At 45.0% G+C, this 14,475-nt stretch overlaps 1 non-coding gene across 1 annotated transcript; it reads left to right on the top strand.

The window, feature by feature from the left end:
- The first annotated feature begins 1,493 nt into the window (after positions 1–1,493).
- Positions 1,494–14,260, top strand: LOC102435978. The gene is made up of 4 exons (XR_002831251.1): positions 1,494–1,572; positions 10,258–10,382; positions 12,887–13,067; positions 13,946–14,260. It is a non-coding gene; the product is annotated as an uncharacterized LOC102435978 (transcript).
- Positions 14,261–14,475: the final 215 nt, after the last annotated feature.

Raw genomic sequence — 14,475 nt, forward strand, 5'->3', positions numbered from 1 at the left:
AAACAATTTGATTTCAATTCCACCCAAAAAAAAACCTAGAAGGAAATACTTCAAGTTATAAGTGGTTATTGCTGAGTTGTCTCATTGATTGGGGGTGAAGTCTTGTTTTTATTTTTGTGGTAGTTCTCTAAGTTTTTGTTAGTAACTCTATATTTCCTTTCTAATGGTTTTCATTTATTATGAACTCGTTCAAACATTCAAAAAATAGAAAGAAATGAGCAGATATACCTTAGGTCTCTACCTCATACAATAAAAAAGATAATTCCAGATTAATTAATTCCAGACAGTGGAATGGAGAGACTTTGGTAAGAGAATAGAGAAAAGCCTGTCTGATCTCAAGGTGAAGACCTCTACTGCTGACCTCTTTAGGAAAACATGTGCTGTTTCAATATTCCCGTCTAACAAGCCAGCCCCAAACTCAGTGGCTTAAAGCAGCAACCAGCTTTCCCTGTTGACAGTTCTGCAGTTGAGCAGTTAAGTCTGGGCTTAGTGGAGCAGGCCTTTAGGTCTTTGCTGGGCTCATTCGTGTAACTGTGGCCGGCTGTCAGGTTAGCTGGGGACTGGGTCAGAGGGTGTCTGGGCCACATGTCCATCATCCAGGAGGCCAGCTTGAGCTCATGTACCTGGCAGCTGGCAGAGTTCCAGGCCTCTGAGCTCAGAGCTCCCACAGCCTCACTCCCACCGCATTCCCTTGGCCAAAGCAGGTACTGAGAGTCCAGGAGGGTAGCCATAGTACCACCTCCTGACCGGAGGAGCTGTACAGACATTGCACGGATGCAGGAACGCAGGGAGTGGAGAGATCGCGCCATCTGTGCAATCGACCATAAAGTATAAAATGCACAAACCATAAAGGAAAAGATTGATAGTCTGAATACATAAAAATTAAAACTTCTGCATGAAAAATGACACTATATATGTATTACTTTTATAATCATAAAACAAAGTTACAATAAAGATTTCAGGACACTGCACATTATTTTTTTTTAAAGCACTGAAGAAAATATCTGTGTAAAAATCTCAACTTCCAAAGTGGGAAAATTACTGGGTCAATAATTTCATTATAGTTGGATGCTTCCTCCTCAGATAAGCGTATTACAGACTCAGTCAAATAGTAAAGCCCACCTCCTGCATTTGAAAAGGAATTCCTTCCACAGAAATTCTTATTACACATCTTATTACATGGTACATAATAAATTGTGTCTATTTAAAACTGTAAGTGCTGCCTTAGCTGGTTTGGCCCAGTGGATAGAGCATCGGCCTGAGGACTAAAGGATCCCAGGTTCAATTCTGGCGAAGGGCACATGCCCAGGCTGCAGGAGGCAACCGATCAATGATGCTCTTTCATCATTGATATTTCTATCTCTCCCTCTCTCTTCTTCTCTGAAATCAATAAAAAATATATTTTTAAATAAATAAATAAGTAAGTAAATAAGTAATAAAATTATAAATGCTTCTTTATCGTAATTCTTCTCATTCCAGGAGGATTACCGAATCAGTCACCAGAACCTTGGAGGTCTCCTGCTAAAGAAGCAGGAACGTTGAGGGGCTTGAACTTTCCTGTCTTCAGAGAGAGTGAGTAAGAAGGGACTGGGTCTAAGCACAGACTGAGGGACCTACATTTTTTTTTCTGAGTCAGGGCTCGAAAATCCGACCTTTGCCTTTTGTGTGACTCTGGGAGTGCCCGAAACACCAGCGCCCGTGGCCCCCTCCAAGGCCACGCGTGAACAGTTTGGGTCAGACCATGAGTTACCCGAGTGGCTCATGGCCGTCACAGTGTGAGCAGAGGGGGCTGCGGTGTCTCCAGGACGTGATCACAAATGCAGCCCTGAGCAGCAACAAGCCTGAAAGCAACCTTTCAGCTGAGAGCTGCAGCCCTGGGTCCTTCCTGGCTTGTACCCACAGATGAAAAAAGAAAGGGAGTACCAGAGATCGAGTGAGTGAGGGGGCACAGAATTCTCCGGGTGCCTCCACTCATCTGCCCGCCCTTCAGACCCACCGCGCTGGCCAGCATCCTGGAAAGAGCCCCTCATGTAAACAACACAAGGGTAGTGAGTGAGTCACCTCTGTCTTTGAAGGACCAACCAAGGTGAGAGCTGAGAGCTGATGTAATCTCTTCACCCAGCTTCCTGCCCAAGTGGCTAGAACACCCATCACACCCCCTTGCTGTCTGCTGGCCCAGCTCTGCGAGGGGGAGGGGGCGGCAGCATGGTACCCCACCCCCAAATGTCAGGGCCCTGCTTACATCCCTGTGGCGTTGCTTGACGATAAACATGGCAATTTCGCCTTTACCAATATTTACCTGCACCTCCAAGGGCCACAGGAAGGATTCACAAACACTTGGTTTCTCACAGAAACGCTCTGCAAAGGGGCGAGGGAGGGTCTCTTTCCCTTTTAGCCACCAGCAAAGTTCAGGTTTTAATCTACCCTTCACTCGGGGGAGGGCAAGGCCCCAGGACCTGGGAAGCAAGGGCCTCCCTTCCCCAGTTTGGGGGGAGACTCCAGCCGGCTACCCTAGGAACGTGCAGAAGGAAGTGACTGAGGACCAGTGGCCAAGAGGAGGGCAGTGTGCTCGTGACCTGGGAGATGGGAACGGCTCTCCTGGGGGGTAGTGGGAGGGGGGCGGGGGAAAGGGGTCAGGCACCTCTGGTTTGCTTTGAGTTGATGGTATAGCAAGGAGCGTGGCAGAGGCAGTTCGGTGTTAACAAGGAGCGTGGCAAAAGCAGTCATTTCTGTGAACACTGCCTCCAGTTGCCATGGAGTCCACAGAGGCTGCGATGCTCCTGTGGCAGCTCAGTGCACAGGAAGTGCCTGACCATGTGTGGAACCGACCCTTATCTCAGGTCTAATCTCGGAAGGGCCACTGCATGGGCCCTGGAGGTCTCTTCCTGTGGGCTCAGACTCCCCTTGGGGGGCCCCCTTTTGACACCTACGCCATCCCATCTCTGCGTGGAGTGCAGTCATTTCCCGTAACAGAAAATTTCCAGAATTGCTTCTGAAGTACCCCATCCCCCCAGGCAGGCAGGCAGGTGAGCGGTCAGGAGGCAGCGGTCCTGGATTGCAAGAGGGATGTCTGACTTTGCTTTGGCTTTATTTTGTTGGTTCTGTTTGCTTTTAATAGCCCTTTACACAAATGTATTAGCCTGAATGGGGTCTTGGTACCCCATCCCCCCACCTCAAATCATGGGTGTCATGGAGATGGCAGTGACCTGAGCGGGAGGAAACATTATCTCTGGAAGAGCAGGGGAGCCCCCACGGTGACTGTGGAATTCAGTCTGTTGTACCCAGAAACCTCTCCCCCAAGAAAAATGATGCTGACTCAGCTGCTGAGAGACTCAGAGACTCCAAGAGGGCTGGGACGCTACAACTGAATAAAAGAGCATGTGTTCAGCCCTGGCCGGTTTGGCTCAGTGGATAGAGCGCCGGCCGCGGACTGAAGGGTCCCGGGTTCAATTCCGACCAAGGGTACACGCCCAGGTTGCGGGCTTGATCCCCAGTAGGGGGTGTGCAAGGCGGCAGCCAATCAATGATTCTCTCTCATCATTGATGTTTCTATCTCTCTCTCCCTCTCCCCCCCTGAGATCAATATATATATATTAAAAAAAGAAAGCATGTGTTCAGAAACCATCACTAGGTCCTCGTTTCTCTCCTCGTGAATTTTGTATGGTTTCAAGGCCCCATGCGAACAGCCCTTGCATGAAGTCTGCCTGCGTCCCTCCATCCCCAGCTGCCCCTGGTCTTGCCCACCTCCCACCACTCCCCAGCCCAGAGCCTGGGTTGGCTTCTTCTGTGGCACCCTCATACCAACTGAAAAACTGAATGATTGCAACACTTTAAAATGTTCTGACTTCAGGAGCGAGAAGTGGTCACTATAGAACAACCCAAAAAAAGCACAAAGAAGAACATTTTTAACGAGAAGAATGAACCAGACTGAATGTATTGCCCTGCCTTCTACAACACCCTTTTGGTGCTTCTGGACCATGGTTGACTTGAGGCAGCAGAGCACAGTGATGAAAAGTGTGGCTCTGGAGTTGGACTGCCTGCGTTGAAAGGCTCGGTGACCTTCAGCAAATCCGTTCACTTCTCTGAGCCTCAGTTTCCTTATCTGTAGAATGGGGACATCCCTCACGGGTTTGTTGTGAATACAAATGTATCTAAAGCACTTAAACAGTGCCTGGCCCATGGAAGCACCATATTAGCATCCACCATGTTCTTGATTTGTTCACAGTCTCATGGAGTTGAGCATATAAAGGTCAAGGTTACTACTCTAAGTATCGCTGCATTGACCATCATGGTTTTTTGTTTTGTTTTTTTTTTTTAAGGATAAATGGAACTTCTGCACATTTTTAAGGTTTTTATGTGTATGTCAAGTGCCTTTCTATTGACATGGAACCAGTTTTAAAATCACTAATGCGTGTGATGACGGTGCCCATCGACAAGGAATGATGGAACATTTTGAGCAGAGGAAGACCTATCAGGTCATAGAAGGCTCAGCAGTGTCCTACTCATCCACCTATTACTACTCTAGATAGTATTGGTCTCTACGTCAAACCAAGACCCCATTCAGGCTAATACATTTGTGTAAAGGGCTATTAAAAGCAAACAGAACCAACAAAACAAAGCCAAAGCAAAGGGTTTTGTTTTTTTCCACTGAGAGAGGGAAATGCATGGGAGTTGTCTATGCTTTTTAATATTAATTGTATTAGGTGGAAGTTGAAACAGATGTCATATTCTCCCCCACAAATCCAATAAACACCAGAGTTCTGTTGTTTTAAAACAGGCAAAAACACTCCAGCGGCTCTCAAACCAACAAAGGAACAGATGTCACAATATGTACTGCTTTGCAAAGTGCTGTCGAAAACAGAACTAGAATGTTCATTCCTGACGTCTCTGAGTGGCTGCCCCAGAAGCGAGTGATGGCACTGGGGCGGGGAGCAGGCGGAAGTGCACCGGAAGCTGAGTGGACAGAGTGTGCAAAGTGTGACTTAAATCCCCAATTTTAAGGAAGTAGGTGGAGAGGAGCAGTTTCTAGAATAGAAACCCTTCCTTAACAACGTGTCAGGGATAAAACCAAACTCACAACAAGTACAAAGAAGAAAATAAGCATTATTTGCTATCTCTTTCCTCACTGATCACACTCATTAATTTGAATATGTGTTTTACATCATTGAAATCATGTGATACATACAATTTTATATTCTTTTTTCACTATTACATCAAAAAATTATCTCACATCATTAAAAATTTCCCACAAACATCACTTTTAAGAACTATAAAGTATTTGTAGATGATACCATAATTTTCTTATTTCTTTATTGGTAGATATTTTCCCCAATTTTTCTTTCTTTTTTATTGATTTCAGAGAGAGGAAGGGAGAGAGAGAGAGAGAGAGAGAGAGAGAGAGAGAGAGAGAGAGAGAAACATCAACGACGAGAGAGAATCACCCATTGATCAGCTACTTCTTGCACACCCTCCCACTGAGGACCGAGCCCGCAACCCAGGCATGTGCCCCAACTGGGACTAGAACTGGTGACCTCCTTGTTCATGGGTTGATGCTCAACTACTGAGCCACACCAGCCAGACTCCAATTTTCAATATTATAAATAATACAACAATAAAACCACTGTGTATCCTATCTATGTTTTCCAGAGATATACTTCTCTCTTAACTTTTCCTTGTAAACACCCAGAAATAACTATGGCAAATTTTGGAAAAGAGAAAACACTCATATTGTTATGAAAATAGAGGTTAATGGGCTGGTAAAAGGCAAAAATATATTATAACATATCACATTATTAGAATATAATTTTACCCACAAACTTGAGGATATTTGAATCATTTAATTATTTCCCAAATTATCTACAATGAATGTATATTACTTTATAACCAAGGAAACGACAAAAAGAGGGTAATTTGTGGAAAAAAAATACAGGAAGTGTCACTTCAGGTTGGCCAACATATGTGTAATAGGAGTTTCAAAAAAGAAGAGGAGTGAAAATGGAGAAGAGAACATTATCAAAGAAGTACTAGAAAAAGATTCTCCCAGGGCTGAAGAAAGACAAAAGGATTAGTCTGAAAGATCCTGAGTACCTGGTACAATAAACAAAGAATAATTCATAGAAGCAACCTCATGGAATTTCAGAGTTCTGATAATAAAAAGAGATCCTAAAACACTCAGTGAGAGGCAAGAAACAGATAGCCAACTAGAGACTAAGAGGGAGATTGCCATCATTCTTCTCATTAGCAACACTGAGGCTTGAAGACAATTGAGCAACTACCTTCAAAGTCCATAGAAATAATTTTGTACCTAGAATTTGATATCTTGCGAAATGATGGATCCAGTGTCATGCAGGAACTTGGATTCCCATGCAGTTTTTGGAAATAAAATTACTTGATGATGTACTACCCAAGCAAGAAAAGAATATGAGAATTAAAACCAATTAAACCAGCCTTGAAATGCAATTTAATGAAACTCCAGTAGAATGTGCAGTTGGCCTAGCCGAAGGTCTGTATATTTGGAACAAACAAATGATATAATTAAAGAGCTGAAAGGTATTTGTAATATTATAAAGAAGATACATGCTTCTTTGTCAATCAACTAAAAATTCCAGAAAAAATAAGTTATAAACACACACACACACACACACACACACACACACACACATCATGGCCCAAATATAAAACCAACCAAAACGTATGATTTTGTACAGTCGATGGAGCCTAAGAAAAGAAGACCCACTTGGCCTTGACTTTGGAACATTCCCCACTACAGATCCCAACATAATACCTGCTCTGTAGAGACTGATATTTACAATATCTGTACTTTAAATACAGCTTGTTCGTTGGCTTTAAATGATCAGACTTAACTGACAGAACATGGAGAACAAATTTACTAAACAGAAGGCATGTGCTGGAAGCCTTGGCAACATTACAGAGGTGGTATAGCTGAGAGAGGGTGAGGAGTAATGGGAGAGAAGCAGTGGACAGAAGAAAAGGGGTATTAATTTTCCATCTTACATAGAGGGGAACCAAGAGTTACCACCAACAATTAATGGGTCAATAAACAGAAATTGAATATTCTGTAAAATCATAAGGTTAACCATCAGAAGAAATAAAAATACACAACTATCCATGATTTGCAGGTGGGAGAAGGGGATCTATAAGTGAATAAGTTTCTCACCTATTGCAGCTAAAAGTTCTTCGATAGTGCTTGGAGCTGATAATCGAGATGTAGGTGTAGTATGCTACTTAGCACTATCAAGATAAATACCAGAAGAAATAGAAACAGAAACAATCAAATGAAGGAACCTATTAGGAGGAAACTAGGAAAAGAATGGAAAAGAAGACTTACTTTTATGGTGTTCTATGTGTTTTTAATGTTTATTTCCAGGCAACTATATTTTAATAATTAAAAAGCAAAATAAGAAAAATACCAAAGGATTTTAAAGTAGTAGATATGCATCAGGTAAAAAAGATAGAGCAGGTGTTTTTTCCCTCTGTTTTCTAATTATACTGTATGTAATATGGTATTTGTTATTTCCATAATGGAAAAATTCATAAAGAAAAGAGAGAAATAATGCATTATTTTTATCACATCATAGTTAGAAGTTGTAGAAAATGGGGATGACGAGGCAAAGAAATGCACCTAAAATATCTGTGGGAGGATTCTACAACGTCATGAAGGCCAGGCTAGCTGTGTGATCTTGGCTGTCACTTAGCTCCTCTGGTCTCAGTTTCCACCCCTGAAACACTGAGGAGTTGCCTTTAGAAGTTCTCAGGCCAAGTTCAGCTCCAAGAACGTATGAATCTCTGAATTTCCAGCAACTGTGAGCATCGCCATTGAGATCAGTGACCGAGGCAGTCTTGACTACAAAACAACTGGGTCCTCTTTTCTGTTGTTGGGGGGTTATTTCCTCTTGGAAGTTGAAGCTGAGAGGGGCTGCAGACCTCATGTTTTTCTAACAGAATTGCAGTTGTTTGCTCCAACAACAAGTACAAGGTCCACATAGATTATTTGCCCTGGTGTGTGCTCAGAAAAAGGCCAAAGGATGTACCCCAGTGAGGACCAAGGATGTACCCCATGTCCGACCCAAGCCCTAGAAGAAACCTGTCATCATTGGGGCTGTTGCTGTTTTACAAAAAAAAAAGCAGTAAGTGTGTTGAAAGCCATAACCACAATAAAACTGCCACATCAATCCGGGAGGTATTTTTTTTACTAATAAACACAGGAAATCACACACCACCAAGACCCGGCTAGAACCAGATCCCGCTGCCTGCGGGGTTCACCATCTCTCTAAGTCTTGGCATTTCATCCACATTGAAGTTCTGCCTCTAGTAGGTTATTTACAACAGCAACAAAACAGAAATGAAAACAGAAAGTTTGTGGTGAGATCAAGTAACAGATGGCAATTCATTTGCTTGTTGTAATATAGTGTCTGAAATTGTCGGGTCACGTTTTGAACACTGAGGGGCAGTATCTAAGGAATATCCACAGGTCAGTGGTAGATTCTATACTCTTGCCATAGGAAGTGGTCCTCAGAGCAGCGACATCCCGGGAAGCTTTCACATGTACAGAAGTTTAGGCCCCAAACAGACCTGCCCAATCAGACACGGCTTTTTACCCAAATCTCCAGGTGACACGTTTGGGCAATAAAGTTTGAGAGATGCTGGTTTACAAGACCTATGATGTCCACACACCTTCCCATATCAAAAACTGAGGATTTAACTGTACACAAGGTCAAGTACCTAAGTCCACAAAGCTCTCCAAGAAAGATGGTTGTTGTTTTTTTGTAATATATTTTATTGATCTTTTTTACAGAGAGGAAGGGAGAGAGATAGAGAGTTAGAAACATCGATGAGAGAGAAACATCGATCAGCTGCCTCCTGCACACTCCCTACTGGAGATGTGCCTGCAACCAAGGTACATGCCCTTGTCCGGAATCGAACCCGGGACCTTTCAGTCCGCAGGCCGACGCTCTTTCCACTGAGCCAAACCAGTTACGGCAAGAAAGATGGTTTTTGTTGTTGTTATTATTCTTATTATTCCTCCCATGTACAGATGAGGAAACTCAGGGCACTTCCGGAGGACTGGGCTACCAGGAGCTTGCAGAGGAGGCTTAGGGAAGTTAGAAACTTGCTCAAGGTCATAGGTAGCAAAGGGCAGAATTGGGATTTGAAACAAGATCCCTTTGAAGCCCAGACTCGTATTCTTAGCCATTACTTTCCGTTGCCTCGCTAGAGTTGACTGTTTTCAAGGGACTCCAGCAGGCTGATATACAGGCTGCCACCAATGAATTCAGTCGGTAGCATGTCAAGAACCGTTTTCCAGAAGACCATCCTTAGGAGACATCCTCAGGAAACTTCTTTCTCACTCCTCCCCTGACCATCAGGGGTAGATATGGATGTCCTGGAAGGGATCCTGCCCAGAGTTTTATACTAGAGAGTGTGACCCTTCTAGGCAACTGAGTCTGAGTTAGGCAGCCCTAGAAACAAAGCCTACGAAATGCCTGTGTTTAAAAACAGAAGGCAAAGCTTCCGGGAAGGATGGCCTATTTTATGATACCTTACGGTTTCAGAATGACTGTGGGCCCCTTCACCTACCTCCTGTGGGCTAAACACCATCATCTACCCTTTGACACTCGGGTCTAGAAACAGAAGGGGAAGGCGTAGAGGCAATTGCAGCTGGCAGGAACCTTAATTTTCAAGAACCTAGGTCAAGCTTCCCCGAGCCCCTCATGATATGACTTGGGGACATGAGGGTTTTCTAGAAAGTCATGCATGCTTTTCCTGGGAGGAAGGGCGGGGGAAGGAAGTGGGAGGATCCAACAGCGATCTTCTCAGCAGTCCATTCTTCAGCCCCACTTACTTGGTGACACCAAATGGGGTTCATCTTCTCTATGTGCAAGAACTAGATTCAGCTGCAAACAATAGAAATGATGATGATCCGGATGATTGTGATGATGGCTTAAATCAATGCTCTTCAAACCATCATGTGCTCGTGCATCACCTGTGAACCTTGTTGAAGTACAGATTCTGATTCAAAAGGCCCGGGGCAGGCCCTGAAGTTCAGCTTTCCTCACAAGCTCGTAGGGGTGCCCGTGTTGCTGGACCACAAAGCACACTGAGAAGTGAGGGCTTCAACGAGGCACAAGCTTACTCCTCACTTAGGTACAGAGCTCCTGGAGGCTGACCCTCCAGCTCTAGGGCACCATAGCAGCCTCAGAGGCTCTAACTCTGAGCTCTCTGTTCTTCTCTCTTCAGCACGTGGCTTCCATCCTTAAGATCACCTAGCGATCCAAGAAGGATCCTGGAGACCCAGCCCATCCAGCCATGCTGCAAACCTGCAGAAGAGTTTCTACTAACCAAACCAGCTCCTCTGAAAGAAGGTATGTGGGCCTTCTGCTTTGTCCCTTGGCCACTCCTAACCTTCATAGGAGGGGAGAATGGGGGCTGATGGGCAATTAGGATGTCTGCCCATCTCTTCATCCCACCCATCTTTCCATCATTTTGAAACTTTAGAGGAATACGACCTTGGCAGCCCCTCTTTTCCAGAAATTACTCTGGGGAAGAAGAAGCTGGGCCCCACTGTGCATTGTCTGGGTGACTGTGAGCCATTGGGTAGGAGCCAGAGAGAATAAATGAAAACATGCTGACAGCAGGGCAACAGGGAAGATGAATCCAGCGGACTGGTCTGAATTCTGCTAGAGTCAGGCAGAAAAGTAAAAGACCATGGGCAGACCTTGTGTCCCACATTTGGTCTTGCTTCTGACACTTAAGTTCTACTTTATATTACCCCCATGGGCCTGACAGCCTCTTTTAGTCTCCTTGGAACACAAGTCCTTTCTGCCATGTTCCAGCTGGACTCTTCCCACTCTCCCTCCATGCCCGGAAGTGCTCCAGCCAAAGCCTGGAGCCTCGCTTTTGGCTCATGCCACTAGCACCTGGTCTTAACCATTCTGGGGTCCCTTCTCATGCTTTGACTAGAGCCTCCAGCGCTAAAACCTGCCAGAATCATCAGAAGTGGCTGAAGCCAATTCCTTAATGCTTTAGGTATTTTTTTCTATGCCCAATGCCCCTTTGATTGAAACTGCCTAGCATACAGCCCCTAACCCACCTACCCACCCATCTAGGGAAAACAGTTCTGGGATAACTTTTGGACAGGGGTGACCACAGAGGGGACCAGGAGTGGACACCCTACTATAGATTGCTAGTGGCTTACGACATGGTCTGATGCAAAGGGAACTGAGAAAACTAAGATGGTAACATTAATTGAGCCAATCAGAGTCCCTCACCAGGGAATTTAACATGAAGTTACAGGATAGAAAGAGGCAGTTGTGATTGCCACTGAGTCAGATTAAGGATGCCTCAAACTCCCATTGATGATGTCCCCAGCTCTCAACACCACTGAGCTCAGAATTTCCAACCTAGTGTTATTCATTCTGCTTGTTATCTAGGAACTCCACAGATATTCAGACAAACACAGTTGGCATCCTTTTCTATTCATCTAGTGAAAATGATCTGTGACATCTTACGATGTACACAGTTAATGCTGTGCGAGTTTCTGGTTTTGATGCCTGTCCTGCCGTAGTATATGTCCCTTCCTGGCTGAAACTGCCCTTCCCACAGGTATTCTCTGTGCTAAGGTGGTCACTGATTGGGCCAAAGGAGCCCAACCATAGGCTTTCCAGTTGAGGCTGCTGACTTGTGTTTTCCTAAAGGTAACAGTGGCTCAGCTGCCATGGTCAAACCCCAATAACATGGTTAAAACAAATCTATGTTTACTTTTTTCTCTTGTGGAAGTCTACGCTAGTATGGCAGCTCTATTCAGCAAAGGTGTCAGGGACCCAGGCACTTTCTATCTTGTTGCTCTCCCAACTCTATAGTTTTGTCCTCATCTTCACTGCCCAAGATGGCTTGCAGCATCCACATTCCAGTAAGTAGGAAAGGGAAAAGGACCCTGAAGGACATGCCCCTTCCCTTTAAAAGCACAACCTGGAAGGTGCATAGATAACTTGCACTCACATCCCATTGACCAAAACATGAGCATATGGCCTCACCCAGGTGCAAGGAAGGCTGGGAAATGTTAGTCCTATACTAGTCAGCTATGTGCCTAGTGAAAAATCGGGGTTCATATAAAGTAGGGTTACAGTTGTGAGTACACAAAACACAGAGTTTATTATTTATTAATTATTGTATTATTTTCCATACAAACAACCATAAACCTATTTTTGCCCCACCCTGTATTCTGTGCCTCGCTAAAAATTGGAAGTTCTATTATTTTGAAAGAGAATGAAAAGGAGGGGGCAGGTCCAGTCTCGGCTGGTCAGACCAGCTCCGTCTGGATTCTGGGGCTGGAGAAACCAGAGATGATTACTTATTGAGAGTAAGAGGAGATGGAGGGTGACAGGCCAAAAGAGTCACAGCCATGAGGCTCATGAAAGAATTCAAGAGCATGGATACACCCCAAACCACCTGTGACACCGACAGCTCCCACTGCTGCTCTCTGCTCTCCCATAAGGTGTCCTCTTGGAAAACGCCCTTCTCTTAAGGAGGGTGAGACACTCTGAAGTCTTTGTTGCAGGTCCAGGGCAGTCCTGTTGGAGGTGAGGTTCAAACAGTGTTTTAACAATGCTCCTATTCTCCAGATGAGATAACTAAACCCTAGGTCAGTGATGGCGAACCTATGACACACGAACTCATTTTTTTGGTTGATTTTTCTTTGTTAAATGGCATTTAAATATATAAAATAAATATCAAAAATATAAGTCTTTGTTTTACTATGGTTGTAAATATCAAAAAATTTCTGTATGTGACACGGCACCAGAGTTAAGTTAGGGTTTTTCAAAATGCTGACACGCCGAGCTCAAAAGGTTCGCCATCGCTGCCCTAGGTGCTTCATCATCTGTCCTCAGGCAAAGGAGAAAACTGCATGAGAATCTGCTGCTTCAGCCTCTTGATCAGAGATGAAAACAAGCCATCGGTACACGTACACGATGCTATCTGGCTTCCTCTGTGTGGAAGGTGCTGATAGAAATCAAGAGGGTCCTGTTTGCCAAGACCACAAGTTCCGGGTAAGTCAGCGTAGAAATACATCAATAAATGAGATGTGAAGCTGGGTATATCAACGGACACTGAACACCTGACACACAGGCCTCACTGAGGCTCCGAATGTGTGAGGCCTTTGTGGAGACCACTGAGCAGTTAGCCACAGTGCACACAGTAGGGCCTGAGGACAAGTGGGAAAGGAGAGTGCGGTCAGGACCTGGGCCCCAGCTAGCGCCCAGGGGACAGGATTAGTCTCAGGTCCTGGGGCCAGAAGTCCTTCTCAGAAGGCAGAAATAGTTCCTGAAGAGGAGAGCCAGTATGATACCTTGCCTGACAATATAACTTTCAAAAACAAGACATCCAAATCACTTCTCAGGCCTTAATTGATTTGCAATATGCCTGATCTGGCAGTGGGCAAGTCCAGAGGTCATAGGCAACCCGCAGCCCCAAGTGTGGGCGTCTGCCAGACACGCTGGCCACAGGCCAACTGCACTGGAATTCTGAGGTCTCTGTTTGGGCTTGGATGGTCCTTGGGTTTGGATTCAGACATGCTGGGCAGCATGGAGAGGACACAGTGGGTGACCATGGTCCATATCAGCGAGCACCAGGGGCTCCAGCAGCGCAGGGCTCCCACAAAGAGTGAAAGTTTGGTCCTGTTCAGCAACTACTGACAACTGTTGATGGTGAAAAAAATTAATCAGATACTTAACTCTCACCAGCATGAGCGAAAAAGGGAATCTGTGGGCTGCATAAGCAAACCGCGCAAAGTACGGCGGTACAGCTGGACCCAGGGACGGCCAGATTCAGAGATTCAGCTGTTATCCAGACTTCTTCCCCAGGTTGGGCTGCTATAAAAAATGCCACAGACTTGGTGGTTTAAACAGCAGGCATTTCTTTCTCACAGCTCTGGAGGCCAGGAAGCCTAAGATGAAGAAGCTAGCATGTTAGTGTGTGGGGAGAGCCAGCTGCCTGGCTTGTAGAAGGCTACCTCTTGCTGTGTCCTCTCCTGGTCTCTTCTCTGTGTAAGTGAACATGGGAAGAGAGCGTGAGCTCTGGTTTCTCTTCCTCTTCCTAGAAGTGTGCTAATCCCATCATGGGGGCCCCAGCCTCTTGACCTCATCCAAACCTAACTACCTCCCAAAGGCCCCACCTCCTAATACAGTCACATTGGGGTTAGGACTTCAACATCTGAATTTGGTGAGGGAGGGATATGGGATATAACCATTCAGTCCATGACAACTTATGTCTCTGATTTTCTTTGCATTTTGAATTCATTCTCACAATGTAGCTTCCCCCCACATGGCAAAAGCCATGAGTGCATGCAGCTTTAGACCTAAATACTAACGAGGAGAGAGTGTGGGTTGAAAAAATGCCTCCAGCAAGTCTCTTGATTGGCTTTGCAAGCCACTTACCTATTCCTGGACAAACACTTTG

The sequence above is a fragment of the Myotis lucifugus genome, unplaced genomic scaffold, assembly GCF_000147115.1.
Source record: "Myotis lucifugus unplaced genomic scaffold, Myoluc2.0 scaffold_195, whole genome shotgun sequence".
NCBI lineage: Eukaryota > Metazoa > Chordata > Mammalia > Chiroptera > Vespertilionidae > Myotis > Myotis lucifugus.